Raw genomic sequence first — 13,880 nt, 5'->3', positions numbered from 1 at the left:
AGGTGGGCAGGATATCCAACCCCTCTTTGAGAAGCTATTGATAATTGATAGTATCTGGGAGAAGGATAGTCAGTGTTCTGTAAAGGTGTGGCCTTTGGGAAGTCTCCAATGAACACTCACACATGCTAGGACATAGGGAAAGACAAATTGGACTTAATGATTTTTGTCGTTGCTGTTTTAAAATTTTTAAAGAATATACAAGGTTGGGTAAATAAAAACGAGGGTATGGGGAAGCAGGGCAGGAGGGTATATGGGGGCTTTGAGGATAGCATTTGAAATGTAAATGAAGAAAATATCTAAGAAAAACCGAGGGTATGAATTGGGAAGGAGTTAGAGGAGGGAGGAAATATGATAAACTACACTAGAAAATTCTCAAAGAACTAATTTTTTAACTTCAATGTTAAAATAGTTATTTCTAAAACATAATTAAAGACCATTTTTTTAATGACTAGCATGGTTTTGGGTTAATTTTGCAAATGTTTGATGGAAGATTTCATACCTGTCCATTTAACAATCATGTAAAACTAGACTTAGGCATCAACTGTCAAAAGTTAAAAGGGCCACCTCTCCCTCTCTTCGCTCAGAAAATGTATCTTACTTGCAGAGTATGAATGTATGAGCTGCTTTGATATGGGAATCCCTTGGAAAAAAAATGCAATGAACTACAATGTTTAGACAAACCACTCACAAGTTGCCCACCTCCTGGCAGGAGTTCTGAGACATAGTCGAGCCAGAGAACAGGTGTGTGTGTGCTCATAAACCATTCCCTTGGGATCAGCATGCTCCCGATGTCTGGTGGCTCTTAGTTTCCTAGTCAAGCATGACCATTTGCCTCATCTTGGACCTTACTTTATGATTTCTTGTCTAGTTTTTAGCTCCAGGCAAGCATTATATGAGTACAAAGTTCTTGGATTGGCCCCACAAGCTTCTTTCTCATAGGAACGCCTGTCCAGACAGTTCACAGCTGGGTTGGGTGCCTACCAGAGGCCTTACATCCTGAAGCAGAATGACAGATTGAGGGCCAGCTATACCACTGGGCTCATTTCTGCAGCCTCAATGATAACTGAAAGCCTTGAGCAAAATTAGAGACTTTGAAGTTTGTCTCTGAACTTCCAACTCCTTTGTTGTTAATATCTTCTCATTCAGGTACATTTCTACTTATCATTTAGGTACTGTGACCTCTGGGCCAACCACTGTAAATACTTTATACTTGTATGCCTTTATTTTTGCTTTAACTAAAACTTAATCACACCCACTGTGTTAATGTCCTAATGTTTTAATATACATAAGTATTTTATCTCTAACTGATGAAGGGCTTTCTCTCCATCAATGGCAATGATTTAAAAAAGAAGTGTCAGGTTTAACAAAACAACAGTCCAATGTGTTAGTTATTAATACAGATAACACTTTGTTAGTATTTGATATATTCTGAACACTCTTCAAACTCTCTTAACATGCATTAGCACATCCCATCCTTGCTAACAATCCTAAAAACTAGGTCCTTATTTTGCAAATGATGACACCAAGTTGCAGAGTAAGAAGGCATTGCTCCTAGAGTTCCTAAGAGTGTAAGTAGGTTAGAATATGTAAACTGCATCAATATTCCAGCTTTAAGAGAGATTTTGTGTGGGGAGGATTGGCTGAATTAATGCAATATACAGCGATGACCTGATTCCCCAACAATAAATGGTAGCAAGGATATGTGATCAGATTTCAATTGGTCGTATTTATTTGTACTAATAGAATAAGAAAATCTCTCCTTCTCTTACCAAATTTTTTCCATTAGCATGTAACAGAATAATCATTGTGCAGTCATCTCTCAAACGACCTTGGAGCAGGAGTTGGGCACTCTCTCTATAGCTGTTAACAGCTCATAGGTATGACCTTCAACTTTTATACTTCGATTCTCAGAACTTTATTTTTCTTGCACAAAAATGAAGGCAGAAAATTCATATTTTCAAATGTTCATTTGTCCTGTGTAATAACTTGCTATAACAGAAACACACACAACAATGTTTGCATCTTTTAACATTGTCAGAATGCATTAAATAAGAAATTCCCAAGGTAAAGCGGGGTTCAACTTTCCAAATAGACTTGCTTTCCTTGATAACTCTGGCCAAGGCAAATGCAGACTCTTTTATTCCAATCTTAGTTGCTAATAACTTTCAAATTATAAATTACATATCATGCACTAAATCCCCCCTCTCTATATATGTTTATAGTCCATTTATATCTATCATCTATCTATGCACCTACATATGAATGTTTGTATATATGTATTATGTATGTATGTACCAATGTAAGTATATATGCATGTATGCATCTATAATCTATCTATCTATCTATCTATCTATCTATCTATCTATCTATCTATCACACGTGTGTGTGTGTGTGTGTGTGTGTGTGTGTGTGTGTGTGTGTGAGTGTGTGTGAGTGAGTGAGTGCCATTTTGAAGAATGGCCTGAATGGAGTTTAAGAAGCGAGGCATTTCAGATAGTCCTGAATGGCTAAAGCTGTTAAAATGATAAGAATACAAGGTTCTCAGCATTGATGACAAATAGCTGAGTGGAAAGTCATGAATGTATCTGATGTGGCTGTTGGCCTTAGATCTAGGCTGCTACTATTGCTGCTGTAGCATGGATTGGAGAAGAGCTGCTGAGTAGAGTCCAAAAGAGAAAGGGCAGGAATGACTGGGACCAGACAAGCAAAGGATAAAGGGCAGGTCCAGATGGATGTGTAGCACAATGGGCAGATGGCAATTCAACAGTAAAGGTCATGCTAAACTGAAGACTATGAGAAATGCAGGAGTTTTCTGCATGTTGGTCCTTGATACAGTGGGAGCTATCTCACACCATTACAGTGTAAGATATCTGCCTCTTCATGTGGCCTAGGTGAAGATGTTTGTGTTGGGCTGATTAGTTTTAGTCAACTTAATACAAACCAGAGTCACCTGGAAAGAAGCAGTGTCACTTGAAGAATTACTTCTATCAGCTTGGACTGTAGGCATATGTGTAGGGATTTTCTTGATTAATGATTGAAGTGAGAGATCCCAGCCCACTGTGGGCGGTGCCATCCTCCAGCAGGTATAAGAAAGCAAGATGAGCAAGCCATGGAGAGCAAGTGATTAAGGAGGATTCCTCCAGGATTCTTGCTTGAGTTTTTGTCCTGACTTCCCTCATTTGTAGACTGTGATTGAGATGTATAAGCTGAATAAACTTTATCTCTGTGTTGCTTTTGGTCATGATGTTTATCATTGCAATAAAAAAACAACAAGAACAAAGTTGCAGCCTTTCCATTATCTGGTGTGTCGAAATTGGCTTTTTTCCTGGTACCTCTGATAGGATTTTAATATGTTAGTGTGCCCTTACAGTTCCAATTTACCTCAGTGACTTTGTATGTTCACAGAGGATGCAATTTACATGTCCAACCCAGGCACAATCTTCATCCAGCCTCATAAAAGGCAAAAGCTGGCCTTTCTCTACACAAAGAATAAACAGACTGAGAAAGAAATTAGGGAAACAACACCCTTCTCAATAGTCACAAATAACATAAAATATCTTGGTGTGGCTCTAACTAAGGAAGTGAAAGATCTGTACGATAAAAACTTCAAGTCTCTGAAGAAAGAAATTAAAGAAGATCTCAGAAGATGGAAGGATCTCCCATGCTCATGGATTGGCAGGATCAACATTGTAAAAATGGCTATCTTGCCAAAAGCAATTTACAGATTCAATGCAATCCCCATCAAAATTCCAACTCAATTCTTCAACGAATTAGAAAGAGCAATCTGCAAATTCATCTGGATTAACAAAAAACCTAGGATAGCAAAAACTCTTCTCAAGGATAAAAGTACCTCTGGTGGAATCACCATGCCTGACCTAAAGCTTTACTACAGAGCAATTGTGATAAAAACTGCATGGTACTGGTATAGTGACAGACAAGTAGACCAATGGAATAGAATTGAGGACCCAGAAATGAACCCACACAGCTATGGTCACTTGATCTTTGACAAGGGAGCTAAAACCATCCAGTGGAAGAAAGACAGCATTTTCAACAAATGGTGCTGGCACAACTGGTTGTTATCATGTAGAAGAATGCGAATCTATCCATTCCTATCTCCTTGTACTAAGGTCAAATCTAAGTGGATCAAGGAACTTCACATAAAACAAGAGACACTGAAACTTATAGAGGAGAAAGTGGGGAAAAGCCTTGAAGATATGGGCACAGGGGGAAAAAATCCTGAATAGAACAGCAATGGCTTGTGCTGTAAGATCGAGGATTGACAAATGGGACCTCATGAAACTGCAAAGCTTCTGCAAGGCAAAAGACACCGTCAATAAGAGAAAAAGGCCACCAACAGATTGGGAAAGGTTCTTTACCTATCTTAAATCAGATAGGGGACTAATATCCAATATATATAAAGAACTCAAGAGGGTGAACTCCAGAAAATCAAATAACCCCCTTAAAAGATGGGGCTCAACCCTATAGGTGGAACAACAATATGAACTAACCAGTACCCGGGAGCTCTTGTCTTTAGCTGCATATGTATCAAAAGATGGCCTAGTCGGCCATCACTGCAAAGAGAGGCCCATTGGACTTGCAAACTTTATATGCCCCAGTACAGGGGAACGCCAGGGCCAAAAAGGGGGAGTGGGTGGGTAGGAGATGGGGGGGTGGGTATGGGGGAACCTTTGGGATAGCATTGAAAATGTAAATGAGGAAAATACCTAATTTAAAAAAAAAAAGAACTAAACAAAGAATTCTCACCCGAGGATTACCGAATGGCTGAGAAGCACCTGAAAAATGTTCAACATCCTTAATCATCAGAGAAATGCAAATCAAAACAACCCTGAGATTCCATCTCACACCAGTCAGAATGGCTAAGATCAAAAATTCAGGTGACAGCAGATGCTGGCAAGGATGTGGAGAAAGAGGAACACTCCTCCATTGTTGGTGGGATTGCAAGCTTGTACAACCACTCTGGAAATCAGTCTGGTGGTTTCTCAGAAAATTGGACATAGTATTACCAGAGGATCCCGAAATACTTCTCCTGGGCATATATCCAGAAGATGTCCCAACCTGTAAGAAGGACACATGCTCCACTATGTTCATAGCAGCCTTATTTATAATAGCCAGAAGCTGGAAAGAACCCAGATGCCCCTCAAAAGAGGAATGGATACAAAAAATGTGGTACATTTACACAATGGAGTAATACTCAGCTATTAAAACGAATGAATTTGTGAAATTCCTAGGCAAGTGGTTGGTCCTGGAGGGCATCATCCTGAGTGAGGTAACACAATCACAAAAGAACTCAAATGATATGTACTCACTGATAAGTAGATATTAGCCCAGAAACTTAGTATAGTGAGATATAAGGTACAATATGCAAAACACATGAAACTGAAGAAGAACGAAGACCAAAGTGTGGACACTTTGCCCCTTCTTAGAATTGGAAACAATCACCCATGGAAGGAGTTACAAAGACAAAGTTTGGAGCTGAGACAAAAGGATGGACTATCTAGAGACTGCCATATCCAGGGATCCATCCCATAATTAGCCTCCAAACGATGACACCATTGCATACACTAGCAAGCGTTTATTGCAAGGACCCTGATATAGCTGTCTCTTGTGAGACTAGGCTGGGGCCTAGCAAACACAGAAGTGGATGCTCACAGTCAACTATTAGATGGCTCACAGGGCCCCCAATGGAGGAGCTAGAGAAAGTATCCAAGGAGCTAAAGAGATCTGCAACCCTGTAGATGCAACATTATGAACTAACCAGTATCCCAGAGCTCTTGACTCTAGCTGCATATGTATCAAATGATGGCCTAGTTGGCCATCACTGGAAAGAGAGGCCCATTTTACAGGAAAACTTTATGTGCCCCAGTACAGGGGAACGCCAGGGCCAAAAAATGGGAATGGGTGGGTAGGGGAGTGGGGGGGGGAGGGTGGGGGGGGACTTTTGGGATAGCATTGGAAATGTAATCGAGGAAAATACGTAATAAAAAATATGTCAAAAAAAAGTCAAAAGCTGCTTGTAAACTGGTGTCTCTAAGAGCAAGAGGAGGTCTGAGAAGTGGCTGTTCTATAAAATATTGAATAATGAGATGATGTCAAATCCTTTCTTTTCTCTTGTCCCCACCCTTTGATCCCTTCCATGCCATTCCCTCTTCCTTCTCTTCCCCATTTCTATTTCTTTTGATTTAGGGTCTCCTTCAGTAGTGCAATCTGGCCTTGAACTCATGTTCTCCCTGTTTCAGCCTATGGAGTACTAGAATTGTAGTCGTGAGTCATTATTTCTACCATTAAAGATTCTTTCTACTATAATATTCAGAAAATTGTCTTGTTTGAATTTTGTTGATTTGTGGGAGGATTATGTTTTATTACAACTATCAGCAGTTAAAAGTACTTACTGTTCTTGTAGAAGACCCAGGTTCAGTTCCCAGAACCTGCATCAAGCTAACAACCATCTCTATATTTACAGGCTGTCTGACATCTTCAAGGGCACCCGAACATATGTGGTACAAATAAATTTAAGCAACCACACACAGATATACGGCAGATGATAGATGATAAGTAGATAGATGATAGATAAATAAATGATAGATAGGTGATAGATGATAAATGAAAGATATATAGATGGTAGATGATAGATAGATAGATAGATAGATAGATAGATAGATAGATAGATAGATAGATAGACTGATAGATAGACTGATAGATAGATAGATAGATAGATAGATAGATAGATAGATAGATAGATGATAGATGGGTAGATAGATAGATAGATAGATAGATAGATAGATAGATAGATAGAAAATCTTTTATAGTTTGCTGCTTAGGAGGCATTAACTTTTTAAGGGTGGGAGAAGGCTAACCCTAATGTGTATGTATTTTATTCCTTTACAAGTCTTTATACCAACTTCTGAGTCTTGATCCATGTTAACCAGCCATTCATCCCACTGCCTCTGAGTCACTTCTGAAAATTGTAGTATACTATTAAGATAAATGAAAGATGGGCCGAAGAGTTCCAAGTTAGCAGCAAAGTAGCAGATGTTGGGAAGGAGAAGTGGGCTTAGAGGTAGAAATGAAAGATAAAAACTCAGATATAAAGTGAAAGAAGACATAGGCAATAACAGGGGAAAGGGAACAGCAAACTGGCCTCTGGGAAGACTCATTGCCAGTGTGCAATGCTCACATCAAAGTTCACTGCACCCTGAATGAGGGAGGATCAGGACAAATCCTAGTGAGGGTGAGGACCAACAGGAATCAGAAAACAAGGAGACACACAAGGATCTGCATGGAAAACTGCAACCTAGGGCACTATGCTTGGGAGAGACGCCATTCTGTGGGCATGAACTAAGAGAAGACCCAGATACAAATCTTGGTTGTGAGATTCTGAAGCTCCACATATAAAGTTGGACTGAAGACCAAGGTCTTTCTGAATGATCTAACAGGGCAAGGTAAACAATTCTTACTTTAGGTGCCCTTAATGTAAGGTGACATCATCAACAGTTAATGTCCCAAGCTCTTCGTTTCGGGCAGGTTAATCCTAGGAGAGCACTGTAGCATTTGATTTATGAAAGGTACAGGAGCCCATTTCATGCCTGCGGGCTTTCAGATGGGGAAATGGTACCCCAGGTCCTGCCTCACTGTTCTCTTTCCTGTGACGAGGAGGCCACCGGTAGTGTAGGCCACTAAATAGGAGAGTTGCCTTGAATACTCACCAAAGCTAAGACTGAATTAGTGTTTGTAGTACAACAGCCAAATTCACTTAGAGGCCAGCAGGAACCTGATGAAATGCCAGCTGTAGTAGGTGAAGAGTTCTTAGTTTACCTGCAGGGATGTGCACAGCCCATCCAGATATCTCGCATGAACTGCTTGGCAATGTTATTGGAGCTTTCAAGGCATCAAGGTATTTTTCTTTTAAAAATTTACTAAGCAAAAAAAAAATCCCTTACAATTAGTTATAAAGTAGTCATTATTACAGTATTTTCTGCTTTCTTTTATTCTCTCCTCCCCACCCTACCCTCACCCCTGTCACCTCTTTTAACCTTTTCTCAGTATTGCTCATTATGATCTGTAGATCCAAATGTTTTTCTTTTCCCCCTCCCATCTTTATTACATAATAAGATCTGAAACCCTCCAACCGAAATTACAACTTCTCTACTTTTATGGCCAAATTGTAAAACATATAATTTTGTGGATTACCTTCTTGACATAATCTGAACTCCAAGAGCCTTTTGTCAGTCGCCTTCACCCGGGTACCTGTAATAAAACTCACTACCAAGAACATGCTTGCTTCTATTTGTCATTTGAGAGAGAGAGAGAGAGAGTTAGTTATAGTATGTACCAGCTCAGGCTGGTCTTCACCTGGTGACAATTCCCCTGCCTCATCCTTCCAAGGGCTGGGATGATAGGCATACCTGGCTTCTTCTTTTACAAAAATAAAATAAAATAAAATAAAATAAAATAAAATAAAATAAAATAAATTGAAGCTGTTTTGAGAATACATAATAAGCTTAGTAGATGGTATTTGCTATTAATATAGAAGGTATTGATATCTTATTCATTTAAATTGCATGAATATAAGCCATAGAGTCAATATGTCACAATCATGGCATTTTTAAAAACACAAGTATCATTATACAAGCTGAGAAGGTTATAATTAGGAATATATATATTACATATACATATAAGCATGTGGAAAAGTTAATGAAAAAAGAGGCCAGGTATTTGAAAGAGAGCAAAGAAGACCATTTGGGAGTGTTTGAAGGGAGGAAAGGGAAGGGACAAGTTTTAGGATTACATTGTAATCTCAAGAAAAAAAATACTCCCTCAAAATAATCCCTCTGCATCCAGTGTGGCAGTAACAATCTCACCAAAACTGTGTGCGGCACTTTAATCAATAAACATCCTAGACAAATGAAAAAGCTCCAATTATACAGTAATAAGGGAAAACATTTTATTTTTCTCAAGTAATAACATTTATAACTTGGCATGCTTTCTATTCCAAGCCTTCTCTCTCTCTCTCTCTCTCTCTCTCTCTCTCTCTCTCTCTCTCTCTGTGTGTGTGTGTGTGTGTGTGTGTGTTTATGCACATGCATGTGCCCATGTCACTTGGAATAGGAACCTGCATATGCCAGACAGGAACTGTACCACAGACCTACATCCTCAACCATCTTTACATTTTTATTTTGTGGTTGCTTTGTTTTCTGAGACAGAACTTCATATACCCCAGGTTGACTTCAAATTGGCTGTGCATCCAAAAGGAGTATGACCTTGAACTTTTGATCATCCTCCTATGCACACTTCCCAAGTTCAGAGATTATAAGTAAATACCACCACCTCACCCAGCATTTAATTAAGATGAAAAAACAAAACAAAACAAAACAAAACAAAAGATAACTGGGAAGTCATTTTATTGTAACCAATTTGTGGCCATTCCTGCCATGTTGCATAAATAATTTTCTTCTGACTTTTTCAGTGAAATGCACCACTCTTGTTACTGGACTAGGAACCTGTCATTTGTAGTTTAGGCAGGCATTCCTATCATCAATATTACTAGGGCTAAATGGGCCCCTAGTCTCTATGATTTTGCTCACACACACAAATCCTTTCTGCAATTTCACGATTCTTGGTTTCAGCATGACAGCTGCAAAAGCTTACAATTGTACACTTTATATATATATATATATATATATATATATATATATATATATATATATTCACATACACACATAACCTGTTCTGTTAGGGTATAAATATTTTAAGTGTTAAGCCTCCTGAAGTTGGATCACATCTATCTTTCTAGCTCATTGCTCCAATTTTTCTCCATTCCCTGGAAGTTTTGTTCTGATTTATTTTCTACTGACTTCAACCTTAATTTCATAGTGGTAAAAGAACAGGTTTGCTATTACCTCATCCTCTTGACATTGATTTGATTTACTCTGTCCCCTAGCTGTGGTTAGCTTAGTAATGTTCTGTTATCGATTGAGAACATTATATGCCACACTTATTAGGTCCAGTCTCCCTCCGTATCAGTAATGAGTTTGTTACCAGTGCCATTGATTTTTTTCTATATGTTCATGACAGTTTTTATCTATTTCTTCATTAGACACTGAGAGGGGTGTGTTAATATCTCCCACTGTGATTAAGGATCTCAGTTTTGTTAGTTCTGTGACATGACTATGGGTGCAACACACAGAAGTTCGTGTGCTAGGAAGTCTGTCCCCCATTTGGAGTTGTAGAAATGTGTAGATCTTTGAAAGGAGAAACCTTATAGGAGGTCCTTCGTACCACTAGGAGATGGTAGGCCTGGAAGTAGTTGGAGGGAGAAGAGGGAAGAAGGTAATGATGTAAGTATATTTTAGTTAATTTAAAAGACAAATCCTGCCATTTCCTGTTGTGATGGTTCTTCTTGATTGTCAACTGGAGATATTCAGTATACATCTCAATATGTGGTTAAGTATGTTCTTTCAGATCCTGAGAGACAAAACTGTGTAGTAGTTTCTTCCAAATTGAAATATTACTTCCAGAAAGGAGTGTCATGGCTATTCCTGGCTGTAAACTTGACTATATCTGGAAGGAACTACAATCCAGAATTGGAGGCTCACCTGTGATCCAGATCTTGAGGGTGAAAGATACAAGTTTCTGACCTGGATTTTGACATAGAGATCTTGAGGCATAGTGGCCAGGAAAAGCTTTAGGCCCAGGCAAGCTGGTACACACTTGAACCCCAGGAGACTGAGGCAAGGAGAGCTGTAAGTTCAAGGTCAGCCTGGGACAAAGCACGTCCCAGATTCAGGCGAGGTGGTACACACTTTTAATCTGGGCCTCAACTTCTGTTGGAGCCCTAAGGACATCAAAGAAAGAAGATTCGCTCCTCTTTAGGTGCTTGCATTTACTTGCCAGCCCATCAGTTGGAATATATGTAAGAGCAGCTGAAAACAACTAGCCTCCTGGGACTGAGCAACCATTAGATTCTTGAACTTCCCATTCACAGCTGCCCATTGTTGGGTTAGCCAGACTACAGACTGCAAGTCATTACAATAAATAATATAGAGAGATATTTCATAAGTTCTGAAACTCTACAGAACACTGACTAACACAGGGAGGAAGACAGCTCATCTAGCTGAGACAATGAATAAAATCCACAAGTCTCTGCAAAGTTGAAACTTAAAAGATTCATAATCAGGAAACAGTTGCTAAGGAGAGGAGAATGTCCCACCAGTCACCTTCCAAAGATGAGTCTTACAAAGACCTCTGGAGTGATGCCACAGGCCGAGCTGGCCTTCTTGGTGGAGCACCTTGTGCCTCTCTCACTGTCTTGTGAATGACTCTCAGCCACACCAGTGTAAGGAACCCTAACAACCCTGTTGCTTCTCCAAAGTGCAGTATGATGGAGTCATTACTTTGGCCTGTCATGGGGTCTCCTAACTGGAGGGAGAAGGCATTTGTTCTTCACTACCCCCCCCCCAAAAAGTCATTCAAAAATAATCACACTGAATATGGATGGTGCCAACCACCCATGCAATGGGGCCCGAATACAATAAAAGGGAAAAAGGACACCCACTAAAACAGACATTCTCTCCCTCTGCTTCCTGACTTCTTGAGCTGAGAGGCTCTGCTCTTCACTTCCTGCCATTATGAACTGAAGCTATGAACTAAGGTAAATGTTTCTCCTTCCAGCTTGTTCTGCCAGTGAGTTTATGCAAGAGTAACTAACATATCATTAGCCTTAAAGCCTTAAACACTGATTAAAGATGGATTTGGAAAATTAATAATTATAACCTCCTGAGTGTATCTCTTTATCAATATAAAACATCCCTCTTTATTTCTCATATTTCTTGTGGATAAATGAATACATAATATTAATACAAGGACACAGTGATAGATGTTTTACCTGAAAGTCTTGTGCTTTATATTTAAAGTTTCCTTTTCGTGACAGATACTTGAGCTGCTTTCTTACTCAGTGCAGACACATTTTGCTTGCACTTGCATTATTTATATTTATATACAATTCGAGAATTGACACATTTGGGTTAAGTCTGACACTTTTAAAAACTTTTTAGCTATTCCACTTACTCTTTGCTATTTGGATTTGTTCCTTGTAGAATTTTGAGTGTTTAAGCAGAACCAAAATGTGCAAACTTTTTTATAGAACCTTTGGCAACATATTGAATGCTTTGTGCTGGATAGTCATTATAATTCTAAATTGGATAATAACCTTCAAATCATTGCATTAAAAATGAGTGACATCATCTGATCTGGTGGTACTTTTATATTTGTGACATGAGAAATATTACCGGGCTTCAAAAGAGTTCTGTCTTTATTATTTTATGTGGAAAATATAACACATTTTCCAATATTTATTCCCGTGATTTTTGTGGGCTTTTTCAGTCTATAAAATTTAAATGACAATATAATCTGTCAAATCCTTTCTCCAGAAGTCAGAACAACAGACTTATGAAATCACTGCAACTGAAAATTAAAATCTGTGGTCATAAGTTGATAAGCGCCCCCCCCCAAAAAAAAAAGAAAAGAAAAAGAAAACCACTCTGCATTGCAAGTGTCTTGTAAACAACCCAAACTAAGGCATTCCATTCATAAAAGATGTTGAAACAAGTTGGAAAAATGGCATTTCATTTTACGCATCTAGGCGAAATTAGAAGGTGTTATTGCTCTATGGGTCAATATACCTACTTTATTGGCCTCAGTGGGAGAGGCTGTATCTACCCCTTTAGTAGCTTGATGTGCTAAGCTGGAGTGATACCCAGGAGGGCTCTGCCTTGCAGAGGAGAAGAGGAGGGAGAACAGGGGGAGGAGCTCTGTGAAAGGGGACTGGAAGGAGAGGGAGGGCTAATATTTGGATGTAAATTGAATATATGCATTAATTAATTAATTAATTAAAAAAGAAAAAGAAAAAAGATAACACTCCAAATCTGAATATGCAGATTTTAAGTACATTATTTTAAAAGAAAGATTATGTGAAAATACTGACAATGAAAATTTTTAAGTAAAAGAAGGAAAGAATGGAAGTACTGAAAATTGGGTGTTAAAAAAAAAACAGAATAGACAGGAATAAAAATTAAAAGAGGACATGTTTAGACTTCATCACTTGCAGCACACCTACTTTAAGATCTAGTTGGAGAGATCTGGGGGTTACAGCAGAAGGAACATTTCCAAACTGAAACCTAGCAGAGGCAAACAACACTCTCCTTGATTAGTCAATGAGTTCCCCAGCCATGAGCTTGGACCACAATTCCAAGCAGAAAGCTGCTGATACCTCTATGTTGCACTAGTGACCACATCTTCCCCAGGAGATCATTATTACAGCTCAAAGGGCTACAGTGGGAAAGACAGCTCGTGCCCTTTCTACCCCAGCAGCCAGCACAACATTTCTGATACCATAGTTTAGCCATTACTGAAGAAGCTTCCAGTCCAGTTTCTGCTTGAATATCTGTATCTTATGGCCAAAGTTTATAGTGTCTTCAGTAGTAGGGCCTGAAACTTGACAGTAAGACCTTATTACTGAATTAAAATCTCTTAATAGACATGAAAATTTAAGAACAAGCTTATTCTCAGAGTTAAGCTCATTCTTATATCAGAGATCAAAACAGCAGAATAAAACTTTTAAAATTACTATTGCATTTATTTTGGTGTGTCTATGTTTGTGTGTGGGGGTGGGGGGTGGGGTGGGTACACCACTGTGTGGACTTAGAAGCCAAAAGGCAGCTTATAGGATTAGATTCTTTACTTTGACTATGCAAGGTCCGGGCATGGAATTCAGGTCACTTCAGGCTTGTTGGAAAGGACCTTTATCTGCTAAGCCATTTCACCTGCCTTTCCTCTCCAAAAAAAAGTCTTAAAGCTGGTTATTG

General features: G+C 39.0%; 1 protein-coding gene across 1 annotated transcript in view; it reads right to left on the bottom strand.

The window, feature by feature from the left end:
* The window catches only part of Gabrb1 (gamma-aminobutyric acid (GABA) A receptor, subunit beta 1), a 491,652-nt gene that overhangs the window by 468,858 nt on the left and 8,914 nt on the right, over nt 1–13,880 (bottom strand). The window lies entirely within an intron of this gene.

The sequence above is a fragment of the Mus musculus genome, chromosome 5 (assembly GCF_000001635.26).
Source record: "Mus musculus strain C57BL/6J chromosome 5, GRCm38.p6 C57BL/6J".
Lineage (NCBI taxonomy): Eukaryota > Metazoa > Chordata > Mammalia > Rodentia > Muridae > Mus > Mus musculus.
Note: the sequence above shows the minus strand (reverse complement) of the source record. Positions and strands in the feature narration are given on the sequence as shown.